At 52.5% G+C, this 20,040-nt stretch overlaps 1 protein-coding gene across 1 annotated transcript in view; it reads left to right on the plus strand.

The window, feature by feature from the left end:
• The window catches only part of LOC306841661 (uncharacterized protein), a gene marked incomplete at both ends in the record, with an annotated part of 84,725 nt that overhangs the window by 47,943 nt on the left and 16,742 nt on the right, over positions 1-20,040 (plus strand). The gene's annotated exons all lie outside the window — the stretch shown is intronic.

A 20,040-nucleotide genomic window follows, 5' to 3' on the forward strand; every position in this document is an offset into this window, starting at 1 on the left:
ACAACCACCACAACAGCTCCAACAACAATCACTGTTGCTCCAACAACTACAACAGTAGCTCCAACCACCACCACTAGTGCTCCTACAACCACCACACCGGCTCCAACAACAACCACAGCAGCTCCAACAACCACAACAGCAGCTCCAACAACCACAACAGCAGCTCCAACAACCACAACAGCAGCTCCAACAACCACAACAGCTGCACCAACAACAACAACAGCAGCTCCAACAACAACCACTGCTGCTCCATCAACCAGCACAGCAGCTCCAACAACAACCACTGCTACTCCAACAACCACAACTGCGGCACCAACAACCACAACAGCTGCACCAACAACAACGACAGCAGCTCCAACATCAACCACTGCTGCTCCAACAACCACCACAGCAGCTCCAACAACCACCACTGCTGCTCCAACAACAACCACTGCTACTCCAACAACAACCACTGCTGCTCCAACAACCACCACAGCAGCTCCAACAACAACCACTGCTACTCCAACAACAACCACAACAACAGTAGCTCCAACAACAACCACTGGGGCTCCTACAACTACCACAGGAGCTCCAACAACCACCACCGTAGCTCCAACAACAACAACAGCTGAGCCAACAACAACAACAGCAGCTCCAACAACAACCACTGCTGCTCCAACAACCACCACAGCAGCTCCAACAACAACCACTGCTGCTCCTACAACCACAACAGCTGCACCAACAACAACGACAGCAGCTCCAACAACAACCACTGCTGCTCCTACAACCACTACAGCAGCTCCAACAACCACCACAGCAGCTCCAACAACCACCACAGCAGCTCCAACAACCACAACAGCTGCACCAACAACAACAGCAGCTCCAACAACAACAACAGCAGCTCCAACAACAACAACAGCTCCAACAACAACCACTGCTGCGCCAACAACCAGCACAGCAGCTCCAACAACAACCACTGCTGCTCTAACAACCACCACAGCAGCTCCAACAACAACAACAACTGTTTCTCCAACAACCACCACAACAGCTCCAACAACAACAACTGCTGCTCCAACAACCACCACAGCAGCTCCAACAACAACCACTGCTACTCCAACAACCACAACAGCTGCACCAACAACAACGACAGCAGCTCCAACAACAACCACTGCTGCTCCTACAACCACCACAACAGCTCCAACAACCACAACAGCACCTAAAACAACCACAACAGCTGCACCAACAACAACAACAACTGTTTCTCCAACAACCACCACAACAGCTCCAACAACAACCACTGCTGCTCCAACAACCACCACAGCAGCTCCAACAACAACCACTGCTGCTCCTACAACCACCACAGCAGCTCCAACAACCACCACTGCACCTAAAACAACCACAACAGCTGCACCAACAACAGCAGCTCCAACAACAACCACTGCTGCCCCAACAACCACCACAGCAGCTCCAACAACAACCACTGCTGCTCCTACAACTACACCAGTAGCTCCAACAACCACCACAGCAGCTCCAACAACCACCACAGCAGCTCCAACAACCACCACAGCAGCTCCAACAACCACAACAGCTGCACCAACAACAGCAGCTCCAACAACAACCACTGCTGCACCAACAACAACAACAGCAGCTCCTACAACAACAACGGCAGCTCCAACAACAACAACAGCAGCTCCAACAACAACAACAGCAGCTCCAACAACAACCGCTGCTGCGGCTACAACCAGCACAGCAGCTCCAACAACAACCACTGCTGCTCCAACAACCACCACAGCAGCTCCAACAACAACAACAACCACCGCTGCTCTTACAACAAGAACAACCACTGCTACTCCAACAACCACCCCAGCAGCTCCAACAACAACCACTGCTGCTCCAACTACCACAACAGCTGCACGAACAACAAGAACGACAGCTGCTCCAACAACAACCACTGCTGCTCCAACAACCACCACAGCAGCTCCAACAACAACCACTGCTGCTCCTACAACTACAACAACAGCTCCAACAACCACCACTGCTGCTCCAACAACCACGACAGCAGCTCCAACAACCACCACTGCTGCTCCAACAACAACCACTGCTACTCCAACAACAACAACTGCTGCTCCAACAACCACCACAGCAGCTCCAACAACAACCACTGCTACTCCAACAACAACCACAACAACAGTAGCTCCAACAACAACCACTGGGGCTCCTACAACTACCACAGGAGCTCCAACAACCACCACCGTAGCTCCAACAACCACAACAGCTGAGCCAACAACAACAACAGCAGCTCCAACAACAACCACTGCTGCTCCAACAACCACCACAGCAGCTCCAACAACAACCACTGCTGCACCAACAACAACAACAGCAGCTCCAACAACAACAACAGCAGCTCCAACAACAACAATAGCAGCTCCAACAACAACCACTGCTGCGCCAACAACCAGCACAGCAGCTCCAACAACAACCAGTGCTGCTACAACAACCACCACAGCAGCTCCAACAACAACCACTGCTGGTCCTACAACCACAACAGCTGCACCAACAACAACGACAGCAGCTCCAACAACAACCACTGCTGCTCCTACAACCACCACAGCAGCTCCAACAACCACCACAGCAGCTCCAACAACCACCACAGCAGCTCCAACAACCACCACAGCAGCTCCAACAACCACAACAGCTGCACCAACAACAACAACAGCAGCTCCAACAACAACAACAGCAGCTCCAACAACAACAACAGCAGCTCCAACAACAACCACTGCTGCGCCAACAACCAGCACAACAGCTCCAACAACAACCACTGCTGCTCCAACAACCACCACAGCAGCTCCAACAACAACCACTGCTACTCCAACAACCACAACAGCTGCACCAATAACAACGACAGCAGCTCCAACAACAACCACTGCTGCTCCTACAACCACCACAGCAGCTCCAACAACAACCACTGCTGCTCCTACAACTACCACAGGAGCTCCAACAACCACCACCGTAGCTCCAACAACAACAACAGCTGAGCCAACAACAACAACAGCAGCTCCAACAACAACCACTGCTGCTCCAACAACCACCACAGCAGCTCCAACAACAACCACTGCTGCTCCTACAACCACAACAGCTGCACCAACAACAACGACAGCAGCTCCAACAACAACCACTGCTGCTCCTACAACCACTACAGCAGCTCCAACAACCACCACAGCAGCTCCAACAACCACCACAGCAGCTCCAACAACCACAACAGCTGCACCAACAACAACAGCAGCTCCAACAACAACAACAGCAGCTCCAACAACAACAACAGCTCCAACAACAACCACTGCTGCGCCAACAACCAGCACAGCAGCTCCAACAACAACCACTGCTGCTCTAACAACCACCACAGCAGCTCCAACAACAACAACAACTGTTTCTCCAACAACCACCACAACAGCTCCAACAACAACAACTGCTGCTCCAACAACCACCACAGCAGCTCCAACAACAACCACTGCTACTCCAACAACCACAACAGCTGCACCAACAACAACGACAGCAGCTCCAACAACAACCACTGCTGCTCCTACAACCACCACAACAGCTCCAACAACCACAACAGCACCTAAAACAACCACAACAGCTGCACCAACAACAACAACAACTGTTTCTCCAACAACCACCACAACAGCTCCAACAACAACCACTGCTGCTCCAACAACCACCACAGCAGCTCCAACAACAACCACTGCTGCTCCTACAACCACCACAGCAGCTCCAACAACCACCACTGCACCTAAAACAACCACAACAGCTGCACCAACAACAGCAGCTCCAACAACAACCACTGCTGCCCCAACAACCACCACAGCAGCTCCAACAACAACCACTGCTGCTCCTACAACTACACCAGTAGCTCCAACAACCACCACAGCAGCTCCAACAACCACCACAGCAGCTCCAACAACCACCACAGCAGCTCCAACAACCACAACAGCTGCACCAACAACAGCAGCTCCAACAACAACCACTGCTGCACCAACAACAACAACAGCAGCTCCTACAACAACAACGGCAGCTCCAACAACAACAACAGCAGCTCCAACAACAACAACAGCAGCTCCAACAACAACCGCTGCTGCGGCTACAACCAGCACAGCAGCTCCAACAACAACCACTGCTGCTCCAACAACCACCACAGCAGCTCCAACAACAACAACAACCACCGCTGCTCTTACAACAAGAACAACCACTGCTACTCCAACAACCACCCCAGCAGCTCCAACAACAACCACTGCTGCTCCAACTACCACAACAGCTGCACGAACAACAAGAACGACAGCTGCTCCAACAACAACCACTGCTGCTCCAACAACCACCACAGCAGCTCCAACAACAACCACTGCTGCTCCTACAACTACAACAACAGCTCCAACAACCACCACTGCTGCTCCAACAACCACGACAGCAGCTCCAACAACCACCACTGCTGCTCCAACAACAACCACTGCTACTCCAACAACAACAACTGCTGCTCCAACAACCACCACAGCAGCTCCAACAACAACCACTGCTACTCCAACAACAACCACAACAACAGTAGCTCCAACAACAACCACTGGGGCTCCTACAACTACCACAGGAGCTCCAACAACCACCACCGTAGCTCCAACAACCACAACAGCTGAGCCAACAACAACAACAGCAGCTCCAACAACAACCACTGCTGCTCCAACAACCACCACAGCAGCTCCAACAACAACCACTGCTGCACCAACAACAACAACAGCAGCTCCAACAACAACAACAGCAGCTCCAACAACAACAATAGCAGCTCCAACAACAACCACTGCTGCGCCAACAACCAGCACAGCAGCTCCAACAACAACCAGTGCTGCTACAACAACCACCACAGCAGCTCCAACAACAACCACTGCTGGTCCTACAACCACAACAGCTGCACCAACAACAACGACAGCAGCTCCAACAACAACCACTGCTGCTCCTACAACCACCACAGCAGCTCCAACAACCACCACAGCAGCTCCAACAACCACCACAGCAGCTCCAACAACCACCACAGCAGCTCCAACAACCACAACAGCTGCACCAACAACAACAACAGCAGCTCCAACAACAACAACAGCAGCTCCAACAACAACAACAGCAGCTCCAACAACAACCACTGCTGCGCCAACAACCAGCACAACAGCTCCAACAACAACCACTGCTGCTCCAACAACCACCACAGCAGCTCCAACAACAACCACTGCTACTCCAACAACCACAACAGCTGCACCAATAACAACGACAGCAGCTCCAACAACAACCACTGCTGCTCCTACAACCACCACAGCAGCTCCAACAACAACCACTGCTGCTCCTACAACCACCACAGCAGCTCCAACAACCACCACAGCAGCTCGAACAACCACAACAGCTGCACCAACAACAGCAGCTCCAACAACAACCACTGCTGCCCCAACAACCACCACAGCAGCTCCCACAACAACCACTGCTGCTCCTACAACTACACCAGTAGCTCCAACAACCACCACAGTAGCTCCAACAACCACCACAGCAGCTCCAACAACCACCACAGCAGCTCCAACAACCACCAGAGCAGCTCCAACAACCACAACAGCTGCACCAACAACAGCAGCTCCAACAACAACAGCTGCTCCAACAACCACCACAGCATCTCCAACAACCATAACAGCTGCACCAACAACAACAACAGCAGCTCCAACAACAACAACAGCAGCTCCAACAACAACAACAGCAGCTCCAACAACAACCACTGCTGCGCCAACAACCAGCACAGCAGCTCCAACAACAACCACTGCTGCTCCAACAACCACCACAACAGCTCCAACAACAACCACTGCTACTCCAACAACCACAACAGCACCTAAAACAACCACAACAGCTGCACCAACAACAACAACAACTGTTTCTCCAACAACCACCACAACAGCTCCAACAACAACCACTGCTGCTCCAACAACCACCACAGCAGCTCCAACAACATCCACTGCTGCTCCTACAACCACCACAGCAGCTCCAACAACCACCACAGCACCTAAAACAACCACAACAGCTGCACCAACAACAGCAGCTCCAACAACAACCACTGCTGCCCCAACAACCACCACAGCAGCTCCAACAACAACCACTGCTGCTCCTACAACTACACCAGTAGCTCCAACAACCACCACAGCAGCTCCAACAACCACCACAGCAGCTCCAACAACCACAACAGCTGCACCAACAACAGCAGCTCCAACAACAACCACTGCTGCTCCAACAACCACCACAGCAGCTCCAACAACCATAACAGCTGCACCAACAACAACAACAGCAGCTCCAACAACAACAACAGCAGCTCCAACAACAACAACAGCAGCTCCAACAACAACCACTGCTGCTCCATCAACCAGCACAGCAGCTCCAACAACAACCACTGCTACTCCAACAACCACAACTGCGGCACCAACAACCACAACAGCTGCACCAACAACAACGACAGCAGCTCCAACATCAACCACTGCTGCTCCAACAACCACCACAGCAGCTCCAACAACCACCACTGCTGCTCCAACAACAACCACTGCTACTCCAACAACAACCACTGCTGCTCCAACAACCACCACAGCAGCTCCAACAACAACCACTGCTACTCCAACAACAACCACAACAACAGTAGCTCCAACAACAACCACTGGGGCTCCTACAACTACCACAGGAGCTCCAACAACCACCACCGTAGCTCCAACAACAACAACAGCTGAGCCAACAACAACAACAGCAGCTCCAACAACAACCACTGCTGCTCCAACAACCACCACAGCAGCTCCAACAACAACCACTGCTGCTCCTACAACCACAACAGCTGCACCAACAACAACGACAGCAGCTCCAACAACAACCACTGCTGCTCCTACAACCACTACAGCAGCTCCAACAACCACCACAGCAGCTCCAACAACCACCACAGCAGCTCCAACAACCACAACAGCTGCACCAACAACAACAGCAGCTCCAACAACAACAACAGCAGCTCCAACAACAACAACAGCAGCTCCAACAACAACCACTGCTGCGCCAACAACCAGCACAGCAGCTCCAACAACAACCACTGCTGCTCTAACAACCACCACAGCAGCTCCAACAACAACAACAACTGTTTCTCCAACAACCACCACAACAGCTCCAACAACAACCACTGCTGCTCCAACAACCACCACAGCAGCTCCAACAACAACCACTGCTACTCCAACAACCACAACAGCTGCACCAACAACAACGACAGCAGCTCCAACAACAACCACTGCTGCTCCTACAACCACCACAACAGCTCCAACAACCACCACAGCACCTCCAACAACCACAACAGCTGCACCAACAACAGCAGCTCCAACAACAACCACTGCTGCCCCAACAACCTCCACAGCAGCTCCAACAACAACCACTGCTGCTCCTACAACTACACCAGTAGCTCCAACAACCACCTCAGCAGCTCCAACAACCACCACAGCAGCTCCAACAACCACCACAGCAGCTCCAACAACCACAACAGCTGCACCAACAACAGCAGCTCCAACAACAACCACTGCTGCGCCAACAACCAGCACAGCAGCTCCAACAACAACCACTGCTGCTCCAACAACCACCACAGCAGCTCCAACAACAACAACAACCACTGCTGCTCTTACAACAACAACAACCACTGCTACTCCAACAACCACCAAAGCAGCTCCAACAACAACCACTGCTGCTCCTACAACCACCACAGCAGCTCCAACAACCACCACAGCAGCTCCAACAACCACCAAAGCAGCTCCAACAACCAAAACAGCTGCACCAACAACCACTGCTGCTCCAACAACCACAACAGCAGCTCCAACAACCACAACAGCTGCACCAACAACAACAACAGCAGCTCCAACAACAACAACAACAGCAGCTCCAACAACAACAACAGCAGCTCCAACAACAACCACTGCTGCGCCAACAACCAGCACAGCAGCTCCAACAACCACCACAGCAGCTCCAACAACAACCACTGCTACTCCAACAACCACAACAGCTGCACCAACAACAACAGCTGCACCAACAACAACAACAACCAATGCTGCTCCGACAACCACCACAACAGCTCCAACAACAATCACTGCTGCTCCAACAACTACAACAGTAGCTCCAACCACCACCACTAGTGCTCCTACAACCACCACAGCAGCTCCAACAACAACCACAGCAGCTCCAACAACCACAACAGCAGCTCCAACAACCACAACAGCAGCTCCAACAACAACCACTGCTGCTCCATCAACCAGCACAGCAGCTCCAACAACAACCACTGCTACTCCAACAACCACAACTGCGGCACCAACAACCACAACAGCTGCACCAACAACCACAACAGCAGCTCCAACAACCACAACAGCTGCACCAACAACAACAACAGCAGCTCCAACAACAACCACTGCTGCTCCATCAACCAGCACAGCAGCTCCAACAACAACCACTGCTACTCCAACAACCACAACTGCGGCACCAACAACCACAACAGCTGCACCAACAACAACGACAGCAGCTCCAACAACAACCACTGCTGCTCCTACAACCACTACAGCAGCTCCAACAACCACCACAGCAGCTCCAACAACCACCACAGCAGCTCCAACAACCACAACAGCTGCACCAACAACAACAGCAGCTCCAACAACAACAACAGCAGCTCCAACAACAACAACAGTAGCTCCAACAACAACCACTGCTGCTCCAACAACCACCACAGCAGCTCCAACAACCACCACTGCTTCTCCAACAACAACCACTGCTACTCCAACAACAACCACTGCTGCTCCAACAACCACCACAGCAGCTCCAACAACAACCACTGCTACTCCAACAACAACCACAACAACAGTAGCTCCAACAAAAACCACTGGGGCTCCTACAACTACCACAGGAGCTCCAACAACCACCACCGTAGCTCCAACAACCACAACAGCTGAGCCAACAACAACAACAGCATCTCCAACAACAACCACTGCTGCTCCAACAACCACCACAGCAGCTCCAACAACAACCACTGCTGCTCCTACAACCACAACAGCTGCACCAACAACAACGACAGCAGCTCCAACAACAACCACTGCTGCGCCAACAACCAGCACAGCAGCTCCAACAACAACCACTGCTGCTCTAACAACCACCACAGCAGCTCCAACAACAACAACAACTTTTTCTCCAACAACCACCACAACAGCTCCAACAACAACCACTGCTGCTCCAACAACCACCACAGCAGCTCCAACAACAACCACTGCTACTCCAACAACCACAACAGCTGCACCAACAACAACGACAGCAGCTCCAACAACAACCACTGCTGCTCCTACAACCACCACAGCAGCTCCAACAACCACCACAGCACCTCCAACAACCACAACAGCTGCACCAACAACAGCAGCTCCAACAACAACCACTGCTGCCCCAACAACCACCACAGCAGCTCCAACAACAACCACTGCTGCTCCTACAACTACACCAGTAGCTCCAACAACCACCTCAGCAGCTCCAACAACCACCACAGCAGCTCCAACAACCACCACAGCAGCTCCAACAACCACAACAGCTGCACCAACAACAGCAGCTCCAACAACAACCACTGCTGCGCCAACAACCAGCACAGCAGCTCCAACAACAATCACTGCTGCTCCAACAACTACAACAGTAGCTCCAACCACCACCATTAGTGCTCCTACAACCACCACAGCAGCTCCAACAACAACCACAGCAGCTCCAACAACCACAACAGCAGCTCCAACAACCACAACAGCAGCTCCAACAACCACAACAGCTGCACCAACAACAACAACAGCAGCTCCAACAACAACCACTGCTGCTCCATCAACCAGCACAGCAGCTCCAACAACAACCACTGCTACTCCAACAACCACAACTGCGGCACCAACAACCACAACAGCTGCACCAACAACAACGACAGCAGCTCCAACATCAACCACTGCTGCTCCAACAACCACCACAGCAGCTCCAACAACCACCACTGCTGCTCCAACAACAACCACTGCTACTCCAACAACAACCACTGCTGCTCCAACAACCACCACAGCAGCTCCAACAACAACCACTGCTACTCCAACAACAACCACAACAACAGTAGCTCCAACAACAACCACTGGGGCTCCTACAACTACCACAGGAGCTCCAACAACCACCACCGTAGCTCCAACAACCACAACAGCTGAGCCAACAACAACAACAGCAGCTCCAACAACAACCACTGCTACTCCAACAACAACCACAACAACAGTAGCTCCAACAACAACCACTGGGGCTCCTACAACTACCACAGGAGCTCCAACAACCACCACCGTAGCTCCAACAACCACAACAGCTGAGCCAACAACAACAACAGCAGCTCCAACAACAACCACTGCTGCTCCAACAACCACCACAGCAGCTCCAACAACAACCACTGCTGCTCCTACAACCACAACAGCTGCACCAACAACAACGACAGCAGCTCCAACAACAACCACTGCTGCTCCTACAACCACTACAGCAGCTCCAACAACCACCACAGCAGCTCCAACAACCACCACAGCAGCTCCAACAACCACAACAGCTGCACCAACAACAACAGCAGCTCCAACAACAACAACAGCAGCTCCAACAACAACAACAGTAGCTCCAACAACAACCACTGCTGCGCCAACAACCAGCACAGCAGCTCCAACAACAACCACTGCTGCTCTAACAACCAGCACAGCAGCTCCAACAACAACAACAACTTTTTCTCCAACAACCACCACAACAGCTCCAACAACAACCACTGCTGCTCCAACAACCACCACAGCAGCTCCAACAACAACCACTGCTACTCCAACAACCACAACAGCTGCAACAACAACAACGACAGCAGCTCCAACAACAACCACTGCTGCTCCTACAACCACCACAGCAGCTCCAACAACCACCACAGCACCTCCAACAACCACAACAGCTGCACCAACAACAGCAGCTCCAACAACAACCACTGCTGCCCCAACAACCACCACAGCAGCTCCAACAACAACCACTGCTGCTCCTACAACTACACCAGTAGCTCCAACAACCACCTCAGCAGCTCCAACAACCACCACAGCAGCTCCAACAACCACCACAGCAGCTCCAACAACCACAACAGCTGCACCAACAACAGCAGCTCCAACAACAACCACTGCTGCGCCAACAACCAGCACAGCAGCTCCAACAACCACCACAGCAGCTCCAACAACAACAACAACCACTGCTGCTCTTACAACAACAACAACCACTGCTACTCCAATAACCACCACAGCAGCTCCAACAACAACCACTGCTGCTCCGACAACCACCACAGCAGCTCCAACAACCACCACAGCAGCTCCAACAACCACCAAAGCAGCTCCAACAACCAAAACAGCTGCACCAACAACCACTGCTGCTCCAACAACCACCACAGCAGCTCCAACAACCACAACAGCTGCACCAACAACAACAACAGCAGCTCCAACAACAACAACAACAGCAGCTCCAACAACAACAACAGCAGCTCCAACAACAACCACTGCTGCGCCAACAACCAGCACAGCAGCTCCAACAACCACCACAGCAGCTCCAACAACCACAACAGCTGCACCAACAACAGCAGCTCCAACAACAACAACAGCAGCTCCAACAACAACCACTGCTGCTCCAACAACCACCACAGCAGCTCCAACAACAACCACTGCTGCTCCTACAACCACAACAGCTGCACCAACAACAACGACAGCAGCTCCGACAACAACCACTGCTGCTCCTACAACCACCACAGCAGCTCCAACAACCACCACAGCAGCTCCAACAACCACCACAGCAGCTCCAACAACCACCACAGCAGCTCCAACAACCACAACAGCTGCACCAACAACAGCAGCTCCAACAACAACAACAGCAGCTCCAACAACAACCACTGCTGCGCCAACAACCAGCACAGCAACAACAACCACTGCTGCTCCAACAACCACCACAGCAGCTCCAACAACAACAACAACTGTTTCTCCAACAACCACCACAACAGCTCCAACAACAACCACTGCTGCTCCAACAACCACCACAGCAGCTCCAACAACAACCACTGCTACTCCAACAACCACAACAGCTGCACCAAAAACAACGAGAGCAGCTCCAACAACAACCACTGCTGCTCCAACAACCACCACAGCAGCTCCAACAACAACCACTGCTGCTCCTACAACCACCACAGCAGCTCCAACAACCACCACAGCACCTCCAACAACCACAACAGCTGCACCAACAACAGCAGCTCCAACAACAACCACAGCTTCTCCTACAACTACACCAGTAGCTCCAACAACCACCACAGCAGCTCCAACAACCACCACAGCAGCTCCAACAACCACCACAGCAGCTCCAACAACCACAACAGCTGCACCAACAACAGCAGCTCCAACAACAACCACTGCTGCTCCAACAACCACCACAGCAGCTCCAACAACCACAACAGCTGCACCAACAACAACAACAGCAGCTCCAACAACAACAACAGCAGCAGCTCCAACAACAGCAGCTCCAACAACAACAACAGCAGCTCCAACAACAACCACTGCTGCGCCAACAACCAGCACAGCAGCTCCAACAACAACCACTGCTGCTCCAACAACCACCACAGCAGCTCCAACAACAACCACTGCTACTCCAACAACCACAACAGCTGCACCAACAACAACGACAGCAGCTCCAACAACAACCACTGCTGCTCCTACAACCACCACAGCAGCTCCGACAACAACCACTGCTGCTCCTACAACCACCACAGCAGCTCCAACAACCACCACAGAAGCTCCAAGAACCACCACAGCAGCTCCAACAACCACAACAGCTGCACCAACAACAGCAGCTCCAACAACAACCACTGCTGCTCCAACAACCACCACAGCAGCTCCAACAACAACCACTGCTGCTCCTACAACTACACCAGTAGCTCCAACAACCACCACAGCAGCTCCAACAACCACAACAGCAGCTCCAACAACCACAACAGCAGCTCCAACAACCACAACAGCTGTACCAACAACAACAACAACCACTGATGCTCCGACAACCACCACAACAGCTCCAACAACAATCACTGCTGCTCCAACAACTACAACAGTAGCTCCAACAACCACCACTGCTGCTCCTACAACCACCACAGCAGCTCCAACAACAACCACAGCAGCTCCAACAACCACAACAGCAGCTCCAACAACCACAACAGCAGCTCCAACAACCACAACAGCAGCTCCAACAACCACAACAGCTGCACCAACAACAACAACAGCAGCTCCAACAACAACCACTGCTGCTCCAACAACAACCACTGCTACTCCAACAACAACCACTGCTGCTCCAACAACCACCACAGCAGCTCCAACAACAACCACTGCTGCTCCTACAACCACCACAGCAGCTCCAACAATCACCACAGCAGCTCCAACAACCACAACAGCTGAACCAACAACAGCAGCTCCAACAACAACCACTGCTGCCCCAACAACCACCACAGCAGCTCCAACAACAACCACTGCTGCTCCTACAACTACACCAGTAGCTCCAACAACCACCACAGCAGCTCCAACAACCACCACAGCAGCTCCAACAACAACCACTGCTGCTCCAACAACCACCACAGCAGCTCCAACAACAACCACTGCTACTCCAACAACCACAACAGCTGCACCAACAACAACGACAGCAGCTCCAACAACAACCACTGCTGCTCCTACAACAACCACAGCAGCTCCAACAACCACCACAGCACCTCCAACAACCACAACAGCTGCACCAACAACAGCAGCTCCAACAACAACCACTGCTGCCCCAACAACCACCACAGCAGCTCCAACAACAACCACTGCTGCTCCTACAACTACACCAGTAAATCCAACAACCACCACAGCAGCTCCAACAACCACCACAGCAGCTCCAACAACCACAACAGCTGCACCAACAACAGCAGCTCCAACAACAACCACTGCTGCGCCAACAACCAGCACAGCATCTCCAACAACAACCACTGCTGCTCCAACAACCACCACAGCAGCTCCAACAACAACAACAACCACTGCTGCTCTTACAACAACATCAACCACTGCTACTCCAACAACCACCACAGCAGCTCCAACAACAACCACTGCTGCTCCTACAACCACAACAGCTGCACCAACAACAACGACAGCAGCTCCAACAACAACCACTGCTGCTCCTACAACCACCACAGCAGCTCCAACAACCACCACAGCAGCTCCAACAACAACCACTGCTACTCCAACAACCACAACAGCTGCACCAACAACAACGACAGCAGCTCCAACAACAACCACTGCTGCTCCAACAACCACCACAGCAGCTCCAACAACAACCACTGCTGCTCCTACAACCACCACAGCAGCTCCAACAACCACCACAGCACCTCCAACAACCACAACAGCTGCACCAACAACAGCAGCTCCAACAACAACCACTGCTGCTCCAACAACCACCACAGCAGCTCCAACAACCACAACAGCTGCACCAACAACAACAACAGCAGCTTCAACAACAACAACAGCAGCTCCAACAACAACCACTGCTGCGCCAACAACCAGCACAGCAGCTCCAACAACAACCACTGCTGCTCCAACAACCACCACAGCAGCTCCAACAACAAACACTGCTACTCCAAAAACCACAACAGCTGCACCAACAACAACGACAGCAGCTCCAACAACAACCACTGCTGCTCCTACAACCACCACAGCAGCTCCAACAACAACCACTGCTACTCCAACAACCACCCCAGCAGCTCCAACAACAACCACTGCTGCTCCAACTACCACAACAGCTGCACGAACAACAAGAACGACAGCTGCTCCAACAACAACCACTACTGCTCCAACAACCACCACAGCAGCTCCAACAACCACCACAGCAGCTCCAACAACCTCCACAGCAGCTCCAACAACCACCACAGCAGCTCCAACAACCACCACAGCAGCTCCAACAACCACAACAGCTGCACCAACAACAGCAGCTCCAACAACCACCACTGCTGCTCCAACAACCACGACAGCAGCTCCAACAACCACCACTGCTGCTCCAACAACAACCACTGCTACTCCAACAACAACCACTGCTGTTCCAACAACCACCACAGCAGCTCCAACAACAACCACTGCTACTCCAACAACAACCACAACAACAGTCGCTCCAACAACAACCACTGGGGCTCCTACAACTACCACAGGAGCTCCAACAACCACCACCGTAGCTGCAACAACCACAACAGCTGAGCCAAAAACAACAACAGCAGCTCCAACAACAACCACTGCTGCTCCAACAACCACGACAGCAGCTCCAACAACAACCACTGCTGCTCCTACAACCACAACATCTGCACCAACAACAACGACAGCAGCTCCAACAACAACCACTGCTGCTCCTACAACCACCACAGCAGCTCCAACAACAACCACTGCTGCTCCAACAACCACCACAGCAGCTCCAACAACAACCACTGCTACTCCAACAACCACAACAGCTGCACCAATAACAACGACAGCAGCTCCAACAACAACCACTGCTGCTCCTACAACCACCACAGCAGCTCCAACAACAACCACTGCTGCTCCTACAACCACCACAGCAGCTCCAACAACAACCACAACAGCTGCACCATCAACAGCAGCTCCAACAACAACCACTGCTGCCCCAACAACCACCACAGCAGCTCCAACAACAACCACTGCTGCTCCTACAACTACACCAGTAGCTCCAACAACCACCACAGCAGCTCCAACAACCACCACAGCAGCTCCAACAACCACCACAGCAGCTCCAACAACCACCACAGCAGCTCCAACAACCACCACAGCAGCTGCAACAACCACAACAGCTGCACCAACAACAGCAGCTCCAACAACAACCACTGCTGCTCCAACAACCACCACAGCAGCTCCAACAACAACCACTGCTGCTCCTACAACTACACCAGTAGCTCCAACAACCACCACAGCAGCTCCAACAACAACCACTGCTACTCCAACAACCACAACAGCTGCACCAACAACAACAGCTGCACCAACAACAACAACAACCACTGCTGCTCCGACAACCACCACAACAGCTCCAACAACAATCACTGCTGCTCCAACAACTACAACAGTAGCTCCAACCACCACCACTGCTGCTCCTACAACCACCACAGCAGCTCCAACAACAACCACAGCAGCTCCAACAACCACAACAGCAGCTCCAACAACCACAACAGCAGCTCCAACAACCACAACAGCTGCACCAACAACAACAACAGCAGCTCCAACAACAACCACTGCTGCTCCATCAACCAGCACAGCAGCTCCAACAACAACCACTGCTACTCCAACAACCACAACTGCGGCACCAACAACCACAACAGCTGCACCAACAACAACGACAGCAGCACCAACAACAACGACAGCAGCTCCAACATCAACCACTGCTGCTCCAACAACCACCACAGCAGCTCCAACAACCCCCACTGCTGCTCGAACAACAACCACTGCTACACCAACAACAGCAGCTCCAACAACAACCACTGCTGCCCCATCAACCACCACAGCAGCTCCAACAACAACCACTGCTGCTCCTACAACTACACCAGTAGCTCCAACAACCACCACAGCAGCTCCAACAACCACCACAGCAGCTCCAACAACCACCACAGCAGCTCCAACAACCACCAAAGCAGCTCCAACAACCACAACAGCTGCACCAACAACAGCAGCTCCAACAACCACCACTGCTGCTCCAACAACCACCACAGCAGCTCCAACAACCACAACAGCTGCACCAACAACAACAACAGCAGCTCCAACAACAACCATTGCTGCGCCAACAACCAGCACAGCAGCTCCAACAACAACCACTTTTGCTCCAACAACCACAACAGCTGCACCAACAACAGAAGCTCCAACAACAACCACTGCTGCTCCAACAACCACCACAGCAGCTCCAACAACAACAGCAGCTCCAACAACAACAACAGCAGCTCCAACAACAACCATTGCTGCGCCAACAACCAGCACAGCAGCTCCAACAACAACCACTGCTGCTGCCACAACCACCACAGCAGCTCCAACAATCACCACAGCAGCTCCAACAACCACCACAGCAGCTCCAACAACCACCACAGCAGCTACAACAACCACAACAGCTGCACCAACAACAACAACAGCAGCTCCAACAACAACAACAGCAGCTCCAACAACAACAACAGCAGCTCCAACAACAACAACAGCAGCTCCAACAACAACCACTGCTGCGCCAACAACCAGCACAGCAGCTCCAACAACAACCACTGCTGCTGCCACAACCACCACAGCAGCTCCAACAACAACAACAACTGTTTCTCCAACAACCACCACAACAGCTCCAACAACAACCACTGCTGCTCCAACAACCACCACAGCAGCTCCAACAACAACCACTGCTGCTCCTACAACCACCACAGCAGCTCCAACAACCACAACAGCTGCACCAACAACAGCAGCTCCAACAACAACCACTGCTGCCCCACCAACCACCACAGCAGCTCCAACAACAACCACTGCTGCGCCAACAACAAGCACAGCAGCTCCAACAACAACCACTGCTGCTCCAACAACCACCACAGCAGCTCCAACAACAACAAGAACTGTTTCTCCAACAACCACCACTGCTGCTCCAACAACCACCACAGAAGCTCCAACAACAACCACTGCTGCTCCTACAACCACCACAGCAGCTCCAACAACCACCACAGGAGCTCCAACAACCACAACAGCTGCACCAACAACAGCAGCTCCAACAACAACCACTGCTGCTCCTACAACCACCACAGCAGCTCCAACAACAACCACTGCTGCTCCTACAACCACCACAGCAGCTCCAACAACCACCGCAGCAGCTCCAACAACCACCACAGCAGCTCCAACAACCACAACAGCTGCACCAACAACAGCAGCTCCAACAACAACCACTGCTGCTCCAACAACCACCACAGCAGCTCAAACAACAACCACTGCTGCTCCTACAACTACACCAGTAGCACCAACAACCACCACAGCAGCTCCAACAACAACCACTGCTACTCCAACAACCACAACAGCTGCACCAACAACAACCACTGCTGCTCCGACAACCACCACAACAGCTCCAACAACAATCACTGCTGCTCCGACAACTACAACAGTAGCTCCAACAACCATCACTGCTGCTCCTACAACCACCACAGCAGCTCCAACAACCACCACAGCAGCTCCAACAACCACAACAGCAGCTCCAACAACCACAATAGCTGCACCAACAACAACAACAGCAGCTCCAACAACAACCACTGCTGCTCCATCAACCAGCACAGCACCTCCAACAACAACCACTGCTACTCCAACAACCACAACTGCGGCACCAACAACAGTAGCTCCAACAACAACCACAGTAGCTCCAACAACAACCACTGCTGCTCCAACAACCACCAGTGCTACTCCAACAACAACCACTGCTGCTCCAACAACCACCACAGCAGCTCCAACAACAACCACTGCTACTCCAACAACCACAACAGCTGCACCAACAACAACGACAGCAGCTCCAACAACAACCACTGCTGCTCCAACAACCACCACAGCAGCTCCAACAACCACCACTGCTGCTCCACCAACAACCACTACTACTCCAACAACAACCACTGCTGCTCCAAAAACCACCACAGCAGCTCCAACAACAACCACTGCTACTCCAACAACAACCACAACAACAGTAGCTCCAACAACAACCACTGGGGCTCCTACAACTACCACAGGAGCTCCAACAACCACCACCGTAGCTCCAACAACCACAACAGCTGAGCCAACAACAACACCAGCAGCTCCAACAACAACCACTGCTGCTCCAACAACCACCACAGCAGCTCCAACAACAACCACTGCTGCTCCTACAACCACAACAGCTGCACCAATAACAACGACAGCAGCTCCAACAACAACCACTGCTGCTCCAACAACCACAACAGCAGCTCCAACAACAACCACTGCTGCTCCAACAACCACCACAGCAGCTCCAACAACAATCACTGCTGCTCCTACAACTACACCAGTAGCACCAACAACCACCACAGCAGCTCCAACAACAACCACTGCTACTCCAACAACCACAGCAGCTGCACCAACAACAACCACTGCTGCTTCGACAACCACCACAACAGCTCCAACAACAATCACTGCTGCTCCGACAACTACAACAGTAGCTCCAACAACCACCACTGCTGCTCCTACAACCACCGCAGCAGCTCCAACAACCACCACAGCAGCTCCAACAACCACCACAGCAGCTCCAACAACCACAACAGCAGCTCCAACAACCACAACAGCTGCACCAACAACAACAACAGCAGCTCCAACAACAACCACTGCTGCTCCATCAACCAGCACAGCAGCTCCAACAACAACCACTGCTACTCCAACAACCACAACTGCGGCACCAACAACAGTAGCTCCAACAACAACCACAGCAGCTCCAACAACAACCACTGCTGCTCCAACAACCACCACTGCTACTCCAACAACAACCACTGCTGCTCCAACAACCACCACAGCAGCTCCAACAACAACCACTGCTACTCCAACAACCACAACAGCTGCACCAACAACAACGACAGCAGCTCCAACAACAACCACTGCTGCTCCAACAACCACCACAGCAGCTCCAACAACCACCACTGCTGCTCCAACAACAACCACTGCTACTCCAACAACAACCACTGCTGCTCCAACAACCACCACAGCAGCTCCAACAACAACCACTGCTGCTCCTACAACCACAACAGCTGCACCAATAACAACAACAGTAGCTCCAACAACAACCACTGGGGCTCCTACAACTACCACAGGAGCTCCAACAACCACCACCGTAGCTCCAACAACCACAACAGCTGAGCCAACAACAACACCAGCAGCTTCAACAACAACCACT

Source organism: Symphodus melops (genome assembly GCF_947650265.1).
Source record: "Symphodus melops genome assembly, chromosome: 20".
NCBI classification, from domain to species: Eukaryota; Metazoa; Chordata; class Actinopteri; order Labriformes; family Labridae; genus Symphodus; species Symphodus melops.